A 6,677-nucleotide genomic window follows, 5' to 3' on the forward strand; every position below is an offset into this window, starting at 1 on the left:
GGCACTGATCGTAATCACCTTTTCAAAAACATCATTCCACATTGAATGATTATCACTGTTTTATCATTCATTCACTTGCCACTTCACTCATTCATTAATTTATGCAGGAAACGCTTGTGGCGCAGCAATAATGCACCTTTCCTTCATTATTTGCTAGGGCGGTGACATTTTTCGCACTGTCTGCCGCTCCTTGAACACCCACAACTTGCTGTGGCGGATGGTGTTCTGCTACTCTTTAGAACCGCTAGCACAACAAACACACACGAATTACTTATTTTCAGTATTACTTAGAATTTACACAAAAACGTATTATAATTGCTATCACTTCCATTTATTTGTTCCGAACTTTATTCTTTCTTATGTTTTCATTTCTTCACAGATCATCAGATACAGTTGTTTTTATGGCCCGCACAAGTTCAATTAAGTTTTTATTCTGCAATTCCATCATAGTACGCCATGGTTCATCTAATGTTTGAGGCAGATGGGCAGATTCTACTTCTGATGTCGGAGTCTGTTCGTTTTCCATTACAGCGAAGTGCGTTTCGAAGGTTACACAGGCGAGAACTCTCGTATCGTTTTACTGCTTATGCCTGCACTCTCGAACCAGACTCGGTGACAGCGACAAGACGTTGTCGCCCCGCAATAATGGTTATTCTTGAAGCGACTGAGTAGAAACAGCCAATCACAACACATTTAGAGACTGATGCAACATTACCATAATGATGAAGTTAGTTTTCAGGTGAAATACCCGAAACTGTACACTCAAACATGCATACTCACAACTACACAGTATAAATGAGCCGACATATGCAATAAAAACCATATTACATTCAGTTGTTGTCACTGAGGCTGTAAAACAGTCAAAACTCATACCACAATGCGAATTGTGTCAATCATATGGGCATACTCACAACTATTGTGGTAAGCAAGCCAGATGTGTGAAGTGTGCGAGAAAGCATAAGACTATAGAATGTCTAAAATCTGATCACCATCAACCAAAATGTTGTAACTGTGGTGAGGCTCATCTTGCTAACTACAGAGGATGCGTAGTATTGAAAGAACTACAAAAGATTCGTGACAAAATAACTGGTACAAAGAAAAACGACCCACATCCTAAAAGCTCGGATGATAAAAAAGCAAAAGGCCACCCAAAAAACACAATACGCCAAACAATAAGGTTTCAACAGCAAATGAGCTAACTATTCGCAAGTTGTAAAAGAAAACATTTGTTCAAATGATGCAAGCATATTCCAACAAATCTTGGAAAAAATTACGAAACAAAATGAGTTAACCATTGCACTGGAAAAAAGGCTTCATAAGCTCGAAAAATCAGTACAAAAAAATAAATAACTATGACTAAATTCTTAAACATTATGCTATGGAACGCAAATGGCCTAGCTAAATACCAAAATTAGCTAGAAACAATACTCGTTTCTGACAAATTGACGTATGCTTAATATCTGAGACCAATTTTAGGAAGCAAACTTACATTAACCGTGCGATTCTGCACTGTGATACAGTCACAAGTCTCTAAATTTGAGATTTTAAGTTAGAGACAATTTTTCTATTCTGTAAGTGACAGTCACAAAATCTATTATATTTCATTATTCAGAGATGTTTTTGTTTTTTGTCAAAAAAACAAGAATGATAGAAACAAAGATTGCGTAAAGACGAGTTCAAATTTTGTTCGTTCTGCGCATCTACGTCACGGTTGACCAACGTACAATCAGCTGATTTTCAGTTGCTTGTTTTTCTTTGCAATAAGAATCAATTTTGTATTGCAGACAATGATTATCATCAAAAGTTAACCTCAGTATAATTGAATATTTTATAGTCAACATTTACCTACATATTCATTTCATTGTATTTTCATTGTATTATTTAATTTTGTCTCTTTGCTGTGTTTGTTTCAACCATATACATACATTTATGCAAATAAAAAGATTGAATATTTTGTGACCAAGTATCAATTTGTTGTCTTATTTAATTTTCTTTTTTTACTGTTCAATTTAGCTTTTATTTAAGGAACGAATCCTAAAATACATTGTAGCTCTGAAAAACAATTATTTTACTTTGGTGCTACAATTTACAAAATTACTTAAATCTTAGTGCTTCTGGACGTAATTTGTACATATGTACATGCAAATCAGTACCATTTAAGTCGTCAAATACTGCTTGCAAGGCTCTCATATGCTCCATCAACATATTTGTTGATTTTGAGAGTCCTCCTTCAGATAGGTGATCCACCTTAGTATAAGACGAACAATTTTCTGAATTGAACAAATTTCGGGGTTAACTTTACCAAGTTTGTGGCAGATGTACCCTGCCAAATTTTCAAGCCCGTCGTTGTTGAGAATCTCCAAGTCGTCATTTTTTTCAATTTATTCAGTGGAATTTAGATCAACTGACACACGTTGAAAAATATTATCTGCAAAAATATAATAAACTTACATACATGCGTATAAATAAATGGAATAAATTGCTAGTTAAGATTATTACTATAATTAGGATAAGAAACGGTGGTTAGTATGCAAAAACTTAGTTTGTATGTAAGTACATATTTGCATTTGTTAACATCAATACATTTTTATATAAGAATGTTTTCTGTAGTTTTAGATTTATAATACTATGTACCTTTATTATTTTGATAATTACCGGTTAGAGATATGTAAGTAGTTCCCTTCCAAATCTGGTGTGTTGTCGACTTCAACATTTCCTTCTTCCGTGATCGCTGCTTCGTTGTGACCAAGTATATAGGAACGCAGCCTATATTTGAACTCCTGCCTGTCAGGGTGATCGTGAAGACCGCCTTTTGACTTGATTATGCCAAAAAAAATTTCCAAAACGTCCTGGCTTAATCGGTAGGTCAAAACGTAATCAATTTTGTACTGCTGTCTTAAGTCATCCAGCAGCAATTTTAAAGGATTATTGCTTTGGAGTATACCTGTAAATCATAAGTAAAATCAAAAACTGTAGAAAATCAACTTATCTAAATATATAACTTGAGTATTACCTTTTTGGAATGGAAGCAAACCATTTTTACCAATGACTCTCATTGATGAAACCATCTCCGTCATCTGTTCCAGTAGATTATTTTGCTTGTTCAAAGCCAAACCGTAGGCGTGCAAGCGTTCCCTCACTCCATCTTTAGGCACCCTAACATTCATTAGATCAAACCAGTCATTTGTCTACAAAATGAATATTTATTATATAGTATTATCATTTTAATTCATATTTTAAATATTACTTACAATTTTGAAAAGTCGATGGCATAAGGACTACGATTTGAGGGCATGCACCTGGAATGTCCGGACCATTAATTGGGAAGGTGCCGCTGCCCAGCTGGTTGATGTCCTCGCAAAAATAAAGGCTGACATCACCGCCGTCCAAGAAATCGTGCTTGGCGACCTTAACACCAGGGTGGGCAAAGAAGGTATCTTTGGCACTACGGTCGGTAAATTCAGCCTCCAAAACGAAACATCCCCAAATGGGTTGAAGCTGATCGACTTCGCCGGAGCCCGAAATATGGTTATCCGTAGTACTAGATTCCAGCATAAAAAGATTCATCACGCTACCTGGCTGTCTCCGGATCGAAAAACTACCAACCAGATCGATCATGTTGTGATAGACGGAAGACACGTCTCCAGTGTTTTAGATATGCGTGCGCTCCGAGGTCCTAACATCGACTCGGACCACTATCTTGTTGCAGCCAAGATTCGCACCCGCCTCTGTGCAGCAAAAAACGCACGCCAACAAATACAAGGAAGGTTCGACGTCGAGAAGCTGTGATCACAACAGACAGCTGAACGATTTTCTACTCGGCTTGCACTGCTGCTCTCTGAGAGCACTCGTCAACAACTCGGTAAAAGGGAACTGTGGGACGGCATTTCAAATTCCTTACGTACAGCTGCAACCGAAGCCATTGGTTTTCGGAAAGTGCAAAAGAATAGCTGGTGCGACGAGGAGTGGCGTGTCGCAGCGGAGAGAAAACAGGCTGCCTACCTCGCAACGTTACGATCGACCACAACACGTGCGGGATGGGATAGATACCGAGAGTTGAAAAGGGAAGCGAGACGCATTTGCAGACAGAAAAAGAAAGAGGCTGAAATGCGTGAGTACGAAGAGCTTGATAAGCTGGCCGACAGGGGTAATGCTCGAAAATTCTACGAAAAAATGCGGCGGCTTACAGAAGGTTTCAAGGCCGGAGCACACTCATGTAGAACCCCCAAAGGTGATCTAGTGACCGATGCCCAGAGCATCCTTAAATTATGGAGGGAACACTTCTGCAGCCTACTGAATGGCAGTGAACGCGCAACGCCAGGAGAAGGTGAACCCGATTCCCCAATCGATGACGATGGAGCAGACGTTCCATTACCCGACCATGAAGAAGTTCGAATAGCAATTACCCGCCTGAAGAACAACAAAGCGGCATGGGCCGATGGATTGCCGGCCGAGCTATTTAAACACGGCGGCGAAGAACTGATAAGGAGCATGCATCAGTTTCTTTGTTAACTTTGGTCGGAGGAAAGCATGCCCTACGATTGGAATTTAAGTGTGCTATGCCCAATCCATAAAAAAGGAGACCCCACAATATGCGCCAACTACCGTGGGATTAGCCTCCTCAACATCGCATATAAGGTTCTATCGAGCGTATTGTGTGAAAGATTAAAGCCCACCGTCAACAAACTGATTGGACCTTATCAGTGTGGCTTCAGACCTGGAAAATCAACAACCGACCAGATATTCACCATGCGCCAAGTCTTGGAAAAGACCCGTGAAAGGAGAATCGACACACACCACCTCTTCGTCGATTTCAAAGCTGCTTTCGACAGCACGAAAAGGAGCTGCCTTTATGCCGCGATGTCTGAATTTGGTATCCCCGCAAAACTAATACGGCTGTGTAAGCTGACGTTGAGCAACACCAAAAGCTCCGTCAGAATCGGGAAGGACCTCTCCGAGCCGTTCGATACCAAACGAGGTTTCAGACAAGGCGACTCCATATCGTGCGACTTCTTCAACCTGCTTCTGGAGAAAATAGTTTGAGCTGCAGAACTAAATATAGAAGTCACCATCTTCTATAAGAGTGTACAGCTGCTGGCGTATGCCGATGATATTGATATCATCGGCCTCAACACCCGCGCAGTTAGTTATGCTTTCTCCAGGTTGGACAAGGAAGCACAGAAAATGGGTCTGGCAGTGAACGAGGGCAAAACGAAATATCTCCTGTCATCAAACAAACAGTCGTCGCACTCGCGACTTGGCTCTCACGTCACTGTTGACAGTCATAACTTTGAAGTTGTAGATAATTTCGTCTATTTAGGAACCAGCATTAACACCACCAACAATGTCAGCTTGGAAATCCAACGCAGGATTGCTCTTGCCAACAGGTGTTACTTCGGACTGAGTATTCAATTGAAAAGTAAAGTCCTCTCTTGACGAACAGAAGTTAAACTCTATAAGTCGCTCATAATTCCCGTCCTGCTATATGGTGCAGAGGCTTGGGCGATGACAACAACCGATGAGTCGACGTTACGAGTTTTCGAGAGAAAAATTCTGCGAAAGATTTATGGTCCTTTGCTCATTGGCCACGGCGAATATCGCATTCGATGGATCGATGAGCTGTACGAGATATACGACGACATTGACATAGTTCAGCGAATTAAAAGACAGCGGCTACGCTGGCTAGGTCATGTTGTCCGGATGGACGAAAACACTCCAGCTCTGAAAGTATTCGACGTAGTACCCGCCGGGGGAAGCAGAAGAAGAGGAAGACCTCCACTCCGCTGGAAGGACCAAGTGGAGAAGGACCTGACTTCGCTAGGAATATCCAATTGGCGCCACGTAGCGAAAAGAAGAAACGACTGGCGCGCTGTTGTTAACTCGGCTATAATCGCGAAAGCGGTGTCTACGCCAATTAAGAAGAAGTAGACCTAAACTAGCCGCGCGAGTTATTGCTTGAACAATTGTGTGAGAGAACAATTTTGTGGCTAGTTTAACCTTTTGCTTTTCTACTCCTGTTACAGACAAATTCTTCTGGGAAATTTTGTGCGTGATGGTGAGGTCGTTCGACGTAAGCGAGAGCAGCTTCAGAATAATGCGTTTTCTAACAATTTTTCCATTGATAGTAAAGCCCTTATCCAAAAAATGATTTCTCTGTAGTAGTATTAAGTGTGTCCCCCATCAGCAAAAACCACAATCCTGTCTCCGTTGTCTGAAAACCTGCAATAAAAAAAAGAACACAATTTAAAGTATATCATAATTTAAATAATTGTTTAATGAATGTACCAAGATTTTTCCACATTATATACGCCTCTATTTGAGCCACCCAAATCGCTTAAAATGTCAACAATATTGTAAGCGCACTTTTTAACACTTGACAAGATGCTAAACAATTCTTCCTTCGTCATTTTGCAGTCATATTCGAAGAATACAGGAGTTTGTACGCTTTCGAGCTCGTTGAATATAGCGTGATCGACTTAGCTATGTCTTCTTCTTTCCAATTTCGCCGTTTGTTTCCATCCCTTAATTTTTCAATCTATGTATGTGTAATGAAGTTTAGTATATTTTGCAACATACTTTTTAGAATTTGGGCACTTACCTGGCCGTTGGTGAAAATGCAGCTAAGTTTTTGCTCCAAATTATTTCTTTGGAATTCCGCGGTTCTAATGGAAATCCTA

General features: G+C 40.2%; 1 long non-coding RNA gene across 1 annotated transcript; it reads right to left on the reverse strand.

Annotated features, from left to right (window-relative positions):
• Positions 1-1,949: 1,949 nt before the first annotated feature.
• On the reverse strand, positions 1,950-6,677 carry LOC126767205 (uncharacterized). Its single transcript, XR_007669025.1, has 6 exons — positions 6,599-6,677; positions 6,286-6,535; positions 3,252-6,219; positions 3,014-3,188; positions 2,656-2,944; positions 1,950-2,428 (listed from the first exon to the last, which is right to left on the reverse strand). It is a non-coding gene; the product is annotated as an uncharacterized LOC126767205 (long non-coding RNA).

The sequence above is a fragment of the Bactrocera neohumeralis genome, unplaced genomic scaffold (genome assembly GCF_024586455.1).
Source record: "Bactrocera neohumeralis isolate Rockhampton unplaced genomic scaffold, APGP_CSIRO_Bneo_wtdbg2-racon-allhic-juicebox.fasta_v2 ctg4655, whole genome shotgun sequence".
NCBI classification, from domain to species: domain Eukaryota; kingdom Metazoa; phylum Arthropoda; class Insecta; order Diptera; family Tephritidae; genus Bactrocera; species Bactrocera neohumeralis.